Genomic DNA, 13,366 nt, shown 5'->3' on the forward strand with positions numbered 1-13,366 from the left:
TCAAACAGTGGTTGCTTGTGATGGTTATAAGGGCTTGGGGGAAGGGAGGGCAATTGGGGAAGGTTGAACTCAAACACTCTCTGAGTCAGATGTGTATTTATTAGGGAGGTTTATAGAAACTGTGGGTTTCTCAGGGGTGGCTCCAGGCACCAGCATGCCAAGCGCGTTCCTGGGAAGGCAAGCCACGGGGAGCTCTCTACCGGTCGTTGTGAGGGCGGCAGGCAGGTTGCCTTCGGCGGCATGCCTGCGGAGGGTCCACTGGTCCCGCAGCTTCGGCGGACCTCCTGCAGGCGTGCCGCTGAAGGCAGCCTGCCTGCCGTGCTTGGGGCGGCAAAATACCTAGAACCGTCCCTGGGGTTTCTCTAGATCTCTCTCTTGCTCCTGCCCTGAGCTGCAGAACCACAAATGGCAGCAGGAGACAATGGGAAGTGTGGGTTGCAAAGTAAAGGTGAGGAGCTAGATGCAGATCGCCGTTATGGTGGCATATGCTTGGAAGATGCTTTCCTTACTGATTCCTCCGCTAGCAGCACCTCTCTTCTCCCCTTCTTCATCATGCAAGCCTGCTGGTTGATTCATATAGGGTTACTCTTGAAGGCTATAGCATAGGAATTGACATCGTGGGTCAGACTAACGCTCCATCTAGTCCAGTGTCCTGTCGCTGACAGTGGCCGGCACCAAAGGCCTCAGAGGAAGGTGCAAGGAACCCTGCAGTAGTAGTTATGGGATAATCTACCTTCAGGGATAGTTGTTTCCTAACTCCCAATGGTGAGAGGTTGGCTTATGCTATTCAAAACATGAGTCTTTATAGCCATTTCAGAGCTTTTGGGATTTTTATGATGGTTATTATCATCATCACTCTAGATAGTCTTGTTTCCCTTATAAATGCCCAGCCCTTTTTTGAATCTTCATTAACACCTTGTCACAATGAGTTCCATAAACGAATCATATGCTGTATAAAAACTTATTTCCTTTCCCCACGTCTAAAATGTACTTTTCATTCAGTTGCGCTTCAGACATGAATTGTCCTAAAGAAAAATGTTATGAGAAATTTTTTTAGGGATGAAAAAAAAACACCTAAATTGAAAATGGTGACAGCAACTTGTGTTAAGGTACAGTACTGTTATTTTCCAAACAGGACCAAAATTGGTGGTGGAATTTGAATTTACTAAACCAAGCATTGCAGTGTTACTTTGTGAAGATCACATACAAAGATAGCAGGTTCCTTCTGTATGGAGAAATATAGAACCAGCATAGAGAGAGTTCCTGTTCTCCGTCATCTGTCTTACATTTTTGTTCAACAAATAAAGATGCAGCAAGCTAGGTGTGACATAGTGAAAGTTTCCGTTTTTGGAGATCTTTGAATGAACTCTAGCACACTTTGAATTCCACAGTGCTTTTAGAAATTACCTCTTTTTATTTTTATGTCCTCAGTGTATTCATGTTGGATGTATAGATAAATGTGAGAGCAAACCAGTCACCAAAAACTTCTAACTTCTCCTGAATGCAAATTTAATATTGAGTGGCCTTGTGGATAAAACATCTGTCTTAATATTTTAAAAGTATGGAGTTCAATTCCTGTGCAGGTGGCAAGTCTCAGACTGTGGGCCGTGGCAGTTGCTAGAGAGATGGCTAGCCCTAATGATTCTGGCTCCTCCACCTTGTTTCCAGCTGCTTAATCTATTTTAGCTGACTCAGTGAAATTTTATACTTTTCCATGTAAGCAATGGCTGTGTTTGCCAGAGGGATGTTATGCAAGTGTAAAGGCAGTGGGATGTGTCCACGTGAGGATCTCTCTATTAAGTTGTGGTCCACACTGTGAAAAAGCTTGAGAGCCCTTCTGTTCAGGCTACACATTTCCTTAAGTTCTATAGAGACCCTGCGGGGGTTCGCCTTCCTCTGCAGCATGGGACATGGTTTAAACTAGTGTAAATGGCAGATTCTCTGTAACTTGAAGGCTTTAAATCACGATTTGAGGACTTCAGTAGCTCAGCCAGAGGTTATGGACCTATTACAGGAGTGAGTGGGTGAGGTTCTGTGGCCTGCGATGTCCAGGAGGTCAGACTAGATGATCATGATTGTCCCTTCTGGCCTGAAAGTCCATAAGTCGAAGAGTTTATATTAACCTTAATTCAGCTACACAATTCCATCTTATGTTAATTTTTATTGCTGATAAAACTCAGCAATCAAAACCCTGATTCAAAGTATTTCATATGTTAAAACAAATCAAAAACAATTTAGCTGAATAAGGACAAGACATAGATTAGGAAACCAACCAAGTTAAACAAAACCCCATTGAGACTTCTTCTATCCTAATCTTGGATTCATAGACTACACACACGTGAGCTCTGAATGAAGGAATGAGGGCTCTGTATCTTGTTTGACATGACCATTTAAAAGGCTAACCCCATGCATCAGCTTTTATAGGTATTACATCTTTGTATGTTTAAGTTGTATCTTTTTCCCCGATTCATGAAATGTTTTGGGTCTAATAAGGATTCACATGGACTCTGCATACATATTTGATGAGAAAGTGAGCCAAACTTGGGGCCTACTAACCCTGTCTTGTTCCCTTGCTAAGTGAGTTAGAACCATTAGGCCGAGCATGTTCCATTTACTGGTGTCACACGGATTAGTGTAAGGAAATGTAAGGTTGAGGTCAACTGGAGCAGACAGGTCTTGCCAGTGTAATGAGGACTGATTTGAACAGGAGTAAACAGCAGCCAGTTATTAGTTTCACTCATAATGAGGTTGCTCTTTCTATTTGTAGCAGGTTTAATTGTGGATCCTTATTTGACCGTGCATCTGAGCTGATCTGTCTGCAGAAGAACACTCCCATCTCAAATCAGGTGCAGCTACCATTTACTCTGTAGCCCTTTTTCATGTGTGTTTTTCTAGTAGAGATTGACTTTCATTTTAAATAAGTACAAGCCAGCGTTGCCACTGTCTTCGGCAAACATCCTAGATATAGGCTTAATTTCATTGATCACTGAAATGGAGCTACTTCGGGAAGCAGCGGCTGTCTGTCATGACGCTTCGATCTGGGGCATTCATTAGATTTGTCACCTAAAAAGAATAGCTCAGATGTGGGAATCTCCCTCACTCCTCTGCAGTGAAAACTGATGCAAAGAATTAATTCAGCTTCTCCACAATGGCCTTATTTTCCTTGAGTGCTCCTTTAGCACCTCAATTGTCCAGTGGCCCCACTGGTTGTTTGTCAGGCTTCCTGCTTCTGATGTGCTTAACATCATTTTTGTGTTTAGTTTTTGAGTCCTTTGCTCTTCAAGTTCTTTTTTTTGGCCTGCCCAATTATACTTTTACACCTGATTTGCGAGAGTTTGTTCCTCTCTGTTTTCCTCAATTTTTAAAGGATGCATTTTTGCCTCTAACCTCTTCTTTTTCTTTGTTGGTTAACCACGGGGGCAATTTTTTTGGTCCTCTAACTGATTTTTAATTTGGGGTATACATTTAATTTGAGCTATTATGGTGTTTTGAAAAAGTTTCCATGCAGCTAGCAGGCATTTCACCTTTGTGTGTGGCAATTGGGCAATTTCTGAGATTCATTTTTTACAAACTTCTTTTATTTTCCTTCCATACAATAATTCTTACAGTTCCTGTGTAGAACTGTCAGTATGCATATTGTATGAGAGGTACTCTATATGTTATGTTTAAGTTTTTGAGGACAGTCAGACTAAGTACGCTCTTTCTATGTTGAGACTTTTAGGGAATGTTTAGAGGTACTCTGTGTTTTGCTTACATTAGTCTTTCTCAAGTAAAAGAGCCCTCTTAAAGTTTCACTTCCTCTTTCTTTGACAGTCAATTTCGCCTCCGGTATATCTCTATTTTCATTTTTCCTCAGTCTGATTTCTATTCTGTTTATGGTTTACTCCTGGTGCATCTGGTTTCCTCTTGTCAAAAAAACAAAAAACAAAAAAAAAAACAATGTACATTCTGGGACACTTCAAACTACTTAACAGAAAAATATAAATCTAGAAGATGAAAAGGATCAAAACCCATCAGTGCCCCGTCTCCAGCGGTTGCACATAATTGAGTACATGAGGACACCCACATAACTGCAAAGAGTAATCCTTATGTGATGTGTCCAGGCAAAGGCCAAAATAAAGCAATATGTCTGGGGGAGAAAGTCGATGAATATATCCCCAGTCCCCAGTTTAGCAATTGATGGTTCATGTGAACAGGAATGGCAGTAATTAAGCATCTTATCCCTTTTGAACCCAAAGATACCATTGGCATCCATGTAATTGTCCATTTATTTCTTTTATTTTATTAAAGTAGATTCTGCCAACACGATCTAGGTGGGTCAGAGAATGCTAAATATTAAGCATTTTATAGAATCATAGAATATCAGGGTTGGAAGAGACCTCAGGAGGTCATCTAGTCCAACCCCCTGCTCAAAGCAGGACCAACCCCAACTAAATCATCCTAGCCAGGGCTTTGTCAAGCCGGGCCTTAAAAACCTCTAAGGATAGAGATTCCACCACCTCCCTAGGTAACCCATTCCAGTGCTTCCCCACCCTCCTAGTGACATAGTTTTTCCTAATATCCAACCTAGACCTTCCCCAGTACAGCTTGAGACCATTGCTTCTTGTTGTGTCATCTGCCACCACTGAGAACAGCCTAGGTCCATCCTCTTTGGAACCCCCTTCAGGTGGTTGAAAGCTGCTATCAAATCCCCCCTCACATCCAGACTTTGATAGTATTAGATTTAGATCCTCTCTCTGCCTCTGGAATGAATCCTTGGTTCATCCTATTGCAACAGTAGATGTGGGACAGTCATAGCTAGATATGGATGTCTCTGCTTTCCTCCTATTCACCTCACCTTCATTGGAAGAATGAGTTACCAAAATACATGTGTTTTTAGTGCTAACATATGTGCCCTTTGGGAGGGGAAGAAAACCCAGAAAACAAAATTTAAGCAGAAAACAAAACTAAGATGGACTTGAACCAAAGATCTGAATCAAGATCCCAGGTCCAAACAGCTCCAAATTTTTTAGGAAAGTCAGTATCAAAATTAGTGTTTTGACCCCCATCTCTACTTTTACATTTTGTATATGTGTTTAAATATAGGGGGAAATATGAGTCACGTGTCAGTAGGGATATATTCCTAATTCATTTCTACTTTCCTGAAACAGATTATTGCAAAGATCACCCAAGATGCAATAGATTTACAAAACAATCTCCTCAGATTCAGGAAAATAGCAGTCCTCAGTGGCACAGAATAAAGGCAATTTAAGATTCAGCTGGGGAAATTTTTTTCTTCCTCTTACCTAGAAAAAGTAGATCAGGAGCTTGTTCTCAGTCTCTCATAGCACAGAAAGAAAGGAGATGTTCTATAAAATTGAGAAGTGACACAACTGATAAAAGGAAATCTATTTTCATGTCCTGTGCAATTAGACTGTGGAACATACTGCCACAGGATGATGTTGAGGTCAAGAATTTAGCAAGATGCAACATGGGATTGGAATTTTTTTTTTTTTTTGGAGACCAAGAATAGCCAGAGTTGTGATAATTGATGCTAACAAAAGAGTATTGGAAAAGATATATAACCTCATTCTTCTGGATTTAAGTCAGTCTGTAACTACTGTATTAGGAATTAGGAAGAGAACTTCCTGAGGGGCGGATTATCCTATATCTACTTACCATGAGCTTTTCTTGCACCTTCTTCTGAAGCATCTAGTGCTGGCCAGGGTAAGAGAGAGGCACTGGACTAGTTGAACTACAGATTTGTTCCAGTTTTGCAACTCTTATGTACCTAATTTCTCTGGCTGCTGTATGTGCCTCTTGTGCCTTTTTGGAAAGTCGTTAACCATTTATCCTTAAAATAACACTTGTTTTATTAAAACAAAGAGTCTAGACAATGACACATATTTTCTTCCCATTAAAATATGTATAGTGGGTACTGAATGTGCTGTTTACAAATACCACATGTTTGGGATTGTCTTCAGCAATGTTACAAAACAACCTCTACCCAAGAGGAAACTGGAGCAACCCACAGGGTAACATGCTCAAATTCCAGCTTTGGGAGGACAGTTGACAAACCTGCTCCATTTTCATTCTCACTGTTTGTGGCTGCTGTAGAGCAAATCAAGTATAGCTTGCACTTCATCATAACCCTCTTTGTAGCAGACTTGATCTGCAAGGTGTGTGGATTTATCAGCTGCAGAAGATATAGAGACACAACTTAACCGCATAGTGATAAGTGTTGTTCTGTTGTTTGTGGTTGTCATCCTCTAATAGCACCTACTATAGTTAAGGTTGCAAAGCAATCTCGGTTGCAAAGCAATCTCTGTTGCAAATCCTATTTTATGTGCTCATAACTTTCCAAAACATTCATTTCTTGGATTGAAATAGTCCGTAGTTGGACAACAGGGGAGGCATGGACTTATACGTGTGGTAACTGTGATGGTAGATAGGCTACTGTGGGGACACAACGCAACTGTGATTGGTGTAACTGAGTGTGTTACAAAAACATGGTGGCGGTTGCAGCGCAGTAGGACCTCAACCTGTTTTAGACTTGTTGCTATTTTCTTACTCATCAACTGAGAGTAGCACTGACCGCTCTTCCTTTTGTTATATATTCAGTGTACACCTCTCAAGGGTGTGTATAATGTGTTTTTCAGCTTCTGTCTAATGTATGGTAAATTCTCTTCATCTGTAGGGTGACATTTATTCTTGATGTAATCAGGCCGATGATGTCTTATAGATGTCCTGACTCTAGGACTGGAAGGGACCTCGAGAGGTCATCGAGTCCAGTCCCCTGTCCTCATGGCAGGACCAAATACTGTCTAGGCCATCCCTGATAGACATTTATCTAACTTACTCTTAAATATCTCCAGAGATGGAGATTCCACAACCTCCCAATCTTGGGATGCTGCTGTCACTCTCTTGGGTTGACTTGGGTTTCTTGGGTTGAAGAAAAGAGTGAAGGAGAATGGGTCTGGAGTCAACTTCCTAACTGTATGTATTTTTTTTTTAATTTGAATAGGGAATTTGAGGGAAAGGTCTTTATTGCTGGGGGCACAGAAAACAGCCTTTAGAAACATTTCATCCATCTAATCTGTCCTTTATCTAATTCAGGTATTTTTACTGCATTTGTCACAATGGTAACTGAGGGCACGTTTCCTTTTTCTCCATCTTTTGCTTTATACTCGGGCTGGGCAGAATTTTTTGTCTGGTACTCTTTTTGCCACAAAATGCAGTCAGATTAATTAAAATGTTTTGTGAATTCATACTTATTTTTCCAAATCAGTTTGGGGGGCGAGGGGATTTGAAAAAAAAATCAGAACTTTTTGATTCAAAGTGACATTATTTTTTCAAATTTATTTCACTTTTATAAAAAATGTAAAAAGCTCAAAAATGAAACATTTAGTTTTGGGTTGAACAAAATGTTTTGGTTGATCTGAAATGAATTTTTTTTTAACTGCTAATGAACCGAAAAATCTGGTATTTGCACAGCTCTGCTTTATGTCCTTTTGCAGCCTTTCAGACTGCAAGTCACGTAGGCCCAAGGCATTCCTGTGGCTGAGCTGAGATCCTGCATGAAGAGAGCTAGTAGCGTAGGGCATTCTGCCTGAATACGCTGGTGCATGTGCTCTGTGTGGCCTACGACACTTCATAGAGATTTGCAGCTTCACACAGTAAAGAAAATAAAGGAATATTTCATGCCAGAATTTCCACTTTGGGGAATGGTAATCTGTAGATCTTGCACCGTCTGGCTAACAGAGACCAGTTTGAATAAGGTGCAGTAAAAATCCAGCAGCATTTTCTTGGCTCTTCACATCTCCTCCTCCTCCCTATTTTTGTTTTTCTTTTTCTTATTTACCCCTTAACCTTTCCGCCTCTGAGTCTGTCTCTGCAAACTTGTTCGGTCTCTCCTCTTGTGCTTGACAGCACTGTGTGTTCCTGTGGAATGCAGGTACTCTGGATTGGTAGAATAACAACATAAGGTTTTCTCTCCCTCAATCTCCCTCTCAGTTTTGCTTCTTCTGTCTTTTGTTTCTATGTAAGTGCAAAGGGACAACTGGAATTAATTTAGCCGAGGGATGTTCAATGCAGTGCTGCACAAATCAGACACCTCCCTTTCTCTAGCTCTAGCCTTTGTGTTAAATAGAACAAATATGCACCTCTGGGTTTGGCAGCTGCATGCTGCCAGGGGTTCCTCTTCTCAGGTTTGCAGCAAAGTGGCTTCAGAAATAAAAATGATTGGTTTTTTTTTAATGAGTCTCATGCTGGAATTGTGCACAGGAAGAAAATGAAGCACGTTTAGCTCCGGGCTAGTGTCAGGTTGTCCATGGACAGTTGCGCTGACTGGAGAAGCTTCCCCTGGTTACACAACTGGCAGAGGCCCTGGTGCAGCCGGTGAGGGGTGGACAATAAGCTTCCCCACATGTGACTATGCAGGGTACGTTCACAACAGCAACTCGTGCTCTAGGAAGAGCATGGATCCTTGCTCTTGCTCTCCCTTCAATAACAGGACTTGGAAAGGGGACTGGGCAGATAATCGGGCCAAGGCCCCACACTCGCCTCCCACATTGGACCATATATACCTAGTCATCTGCTCGACTGCATCCAGGCATCACAGAGATTAGTGGGAAATGAATTAAATGAATGAGGAAGCACTAAATATTAAATATGCAGAAATGCTTAAATTGATGAGAATGACAAATATTTGCAGCCCAACTTTGCAGAACTCAGAAGCTTGGACAACTAACCAGACTGAACCCTGAGAGGCCCTTCTGTCACAAATTCACTTTGTATCCTTTGGCAATACAGCTTGCTACCCTCCTTGCCTCGCTCCCTGCAACTGTACACTGAAATGACAGCTTGAGGGATTTTTCCCCTTTAACCTTCCTAGTATGGTGCCTCTCCTATTCAACCAAAGTTTCCAGCTTTTTATCCTTTGTTCTAAGGGTCTTTTTACATATCTGGCACCCCCCAGCTTATTTCCCCACCAGAGAATGGCACTAGCTTGTCTGTCAGTCCAGCAGTAGAGTGGGTCAAGGTCAGCTTTATCTAACTTCTAACGGTTATGGTTGACAACTTGGCTGAGGGCTAGCCCTGACAACAGACAGTGCAATTACTCAAATGCTGCTTTACTAGCACACAGTTTTATTTTCCTGTGCTTTGTGTGGAGAGTTTAATGGGACTGACTAACCCAAAATTGTCACAATGTTTTTTTTGCTTCTGTAGGTCTTTTCCTTAAACATATGATAAACATCATGTGGTCACTGGATTTGCTGAAGGTATCGTCTTTCTGATGAAATGTAAACCTTACAGTCCTAGACACCGCCTGTGGCCACTAAAGAACCTATGTTACCTTTTTTCAGAAATAGGGTATTTCAACTCCTCTGGTGATTAAATTTTGCCTATGTAAACTCCCTGCAATTTCAGATGGGTCCAGGAGTCTTCACTTTCTGGCCAAAGATGATTGCTGTATAGCTGTGTCCTGTTGAACAGTTGCTATGTTTTGCCCCAGAAGTGACTGCATTGTAGTGGGAAAAATTAATCTTGGATACGGTTTTGTATGTTAGGTTATAAAGTGCTTAGGTCTCCTTTCAGGTTAAATGAACTATGCCATAAATATCATAGTTATCGTTGCTTTTGCATGGTGTCTCCACTGGGAAACTAATCATATTTCTGTGCTTGTTTCAGTTCATTATTTATTTATTTTTAACTGGTCCTCTGTGTGTCTAGAAGAGTAACACCTCACCATTGCTCTCTGAAATGGCATGATCTTGGCTTATGCCCAAATAAATTTGTTAGTCTCTAAAGTGACACAAGGAGGACTCATTGTCAAAGCAGAACAGTAGTCGACTGCTTGTTCTTTCTCAAATGGACCAAAGCTTACTTGCCAGGGTTTCCACTCCCTGCGTGGAAGGGAAACTTTCCCCTTTCTTTTACCCCATACAGACCCTGATCTGTATAGATGCCATTTGTAACCCTTCTGAAATCTGGCAACCTTCCCTAGGAAACCCAGCTGCAGAAAAAGCTGCCCCAGCTGCCTCTTTTTCATAGGTATCCCACTCTTATCCTCCAACAGACCTTTCGTTATCGATAAGGCATTAAACACCATCACAGATTAAAGAGAAAAGGGGTGAAATGCTTGGCCACAGTAGTGATGGAAGCATTCTGTCGGTTGGTCTCTGGTTTTTAAAGTGGTGCAGCCCAAACTGCGGAGTTTATCTTGTTTTTTTGAATGAAAACCTTAACTCATTCCAAGACTCATGCCAAACCTTGTGAATCTTTTGCAAACTTGGCCCAGACTCTTGTGTTTATATAAAAATGTGGAACCAGGTGAGTTTCCCATGGTATTTCTCACAGACAAGGGGTCCAGACAAGGGGTATTAAGTGCTTCTGCCTTGGGAGAGCAGTGTTCCTCCTGAATTTTTTTTTTTCATTGAGCCACAAAGTTTAGACCCCCACATTCAGGGATGTTGGGATCTGGAGTCTTGTTTTGGATTTGCATCTTCTTTTGACTAAAGAATGGGACCGAGAACTACCCCTTTCTGTGCACGCTCAAGCTACCCCATTTAACAGCATCACTGATGGCCCTGCATTGCTGCATCTCTGCTGTGCAGCTTTCCATGGCTGTGCCATGTTCCATTGCTAGTCCAGTCAAACATTGGACAAAGGTGGAGGTGCATTTCCTTCCAACAGGCATGGCATGATAAATTGTAATGAAAGGGTTAAAACTCTGTAGTCTCTCCCAAGCCCCGCAATCTGTCTTTCATCTAACTGAGTGTTCACCACATGTCCCAGGGTCCTGGCTGCATATATTTAGATGATTCTTGATCATGACAACAATGCAAAGATTACATTTATTGCCAGCCTAAATGGACCTAGGTAGGGGCAGGGAAGGGAGTAAGTAGGGGGGAGACAACCTGTAATTGCCCATAGAAGTTTCACTGTATTTGGAAAGGTCTGTAAGAGCCAAGTGAAAATGGCTCTTTGCCAAGCAACCTTCCTTGTCATGCTGACTGGAGTACAAGAAAAAATGGGGTGAGTTTCAGTGACTGAGAATTAGTTCCTTTTGGATCATGTTCATTAGGTGTTTGCAGATGGAATTCTTCAATGCTTCTGCCAGGTTAGAGGGTTGGCTTTTCTCAACACTTGAAAATGAAGTGTGCAAGAGATTGGAATTTTGCAGGCAGACAATCCTCTCTGCTTCCTGCAAAATTCCAAACTCTTGCACACTTCATTTTCTGTATGGTTCCTTTTATTTATATATATTTTATATATTTATAAAAGGAACCACACACACACACACACACACACACACACACACACACACACACTCTTTATAGGGTGACCAGATGTCCTGATCATATAGGGACAGTCCCGATTTTTGGGTCTTTTTCTTATATAGGCTCCTATTACTCCCCACCCTCTGTCTTGATTTTTTCCATTTGCTGTCTGGTCACCCTACACAAAAGATACCTTTGCATGTGTCAAATGCACATACTCTCCAAGAATTTTTGCATATATATTGTCTTTTTGCAGCTAATCATTTCCAAGTCAGTGTCATAAAAGAGGTTATCAAAGTAACATGAGATCTAAGTAAGAGGTCTGTCCCCTTAGTTTTAAGGTGTGGGTCACCTTTAGTTATAAAACTATTTTTCAGTCTTGACTCCCCTTCAGAGCTGATGAAGAGTAAAGTTTATGGGGGAGGAGCCGGAGAACTGCATGGGGGAATGTATTTGACATTTTTCCACCTAGTGGAGGCAGACTCCTGAGCTCTAGGAATCACTTATGCTTCTCTATCAGTCCCTTCCGGATGAGCTGAGGGGTGATGTGGATGAGTTTGAGGCGCTCTGATAGCATGGTGGTGGGAGACGTTAGAAAAACCTCCATTAATGAGGATAGACTTACGTAAGAAGGACTGCGATGAAACAGAGCCCTTTTCAGTGTAGGGGGAATTGAAGGATAAGGAAGTGGGGGGAGGAAGTGGGTCCCCTCCTTCCCCCAGGAGAGAGATTATGACATCCTCAAAAGGGTTAATACTAAAATATCAATGCTTGTGAGCACTTGGATAATGTCTTCCATATATGGTTCTCAAAGTGCTTTCAAGCATTGCCCCAAACACGCCAGTAAAGTGAAGCACAAAGACATAGATCACTCAGTGAGTCAATTGAATAGAGCCAGGAATAGAACCAAGGAGTCCTAGCTCCCAGGCCCCGCCACTAAACCTGTCACCAACAGACCACGTGTGACTCAGATCAAGGCTAGGCTGAAACACTACTTGCTTAGCAGAGAATATCCACTAATGTCAGCTAAAGGCAGGAGAGCTGTAGGATGGTAAGCGTTTATTAAACAAAGGATTTTATGTTAAGAAATCCAGCCTACCTGTCCGTTTTGGCCTTCTGCTTATCAAGTGCTGCATGTTAGAATGAACACACGTGCTATTTAGTGTTTAAATTTCAGTTACATATGAGCATAGAGAAATAAAATGAGAAAGGTCTGGTTGTAACTGTTGCAGGAGCTATGGCAATCCGCTGTGCCCTGAGGTAAGGCTTAGTTGGCTTTATGGGACAGCATTTTCTGAAGCCACATGCCTTAGGTGAAGTCCTCATTTCCCCTGAAAGCATCCAAACAAGTGAGGAAACTGGCTGAGTGTGTCACTTTCACAGCCACAGGTGTCTGGTAGCTGGGATCTTGAAAACAGTGCAGAATTAGCTGCGTTTCTCTCAATATCCAAATGTGGGACACCTGGGATACAGACCCAAAAAGAGGGGGGAGTCACAAAGCATTCATGCTGTAAATTTAGAAGGCTGTGGGATTAATTCCTTTAATGCGTATGACTCTTCCACTAATACCAGGTTCATGGGTCTGCATTTCTGATGTAAATAATTTTCAAACATAAAAATAAGGGGACATCATATTTATGCAGAATGTAGTTAACTTTGGGACTGAAATGAATGACTTGTCTTGAAATGACAACCACTGAGGGGCTCACCTCCTCTCTGCGCTGCCTCTTTAGATATGATAAATCACTGAATTCATGCAAAGGCAGGATGCCTGGAAGGTGTCTCTCCTAGAGGTTATACTATACCTGGGGACTACGTTAGTTTCACCAAAGGGCATGCCCTACAATTTGCCTTTTCATGCCTTGTTTTTTCAGTACTATCTTGTGTATGAGCCAAATTCCCTGCTGGTGTAAATGGGAAAAGGTCCACTGAAGTCAGGGATCTGTACCCATTTACACCAGCAGAGAATTTTGACCCCCTTCATCAAACAGGTTCCCATTAGCCTCTTGTAACCCGTTGGAATGTTCATGCCAGCCTTCCTTACATGTTCCCTTTGCCAGGCCTTTTGGAGCAGCACCAGTATTGTGGGCTCATGGGAGTGAACA

At 41.9% G+C, this 13,366-nt stretch overlaps 1 protein-coding gene across 2 annotated transcripts in view; it reads left to right on the forward strand.

Moving 5' to 3' along the window:
• ITGB5 (integrin subunit beta 5) overlaps window positions 1-13,366 on the forward strand; it is a 110,950-nt gene that overhangs the window by 80,223 nt on the left and 17,361 nt on the right. The window contains exon 11 of one of the 2 annotated variants that reach the window (XR_004002630.1): window positions 9,208-9,260. The exons of the other annotated variant lie outside the window; for it this stretch is intronic. The gene's annotated coding sequence lies outside the window, so the exon portion shown is untranslated. The remainder of the gene's footprint in view (window positions 1-9,207; window positions 9,261-13,366) is intronic. 2 annotated transcript variants of the gene reach the window in all.

The sequence above is a fragment of the Gopherus evgoodei genome, chromosome 11 (assembly GCF_007399415.2).
Source record: "Gopherus evgoodei ecotype Sinaloan lineage chromosome 11, rGopEvg1_v1.p, whole genome shotgun sequence".
NCBI lineage: Eukaryota > Metazoa > Chordata > Testudines > Testudinidae > Gopherus > Gopherus evgoodei.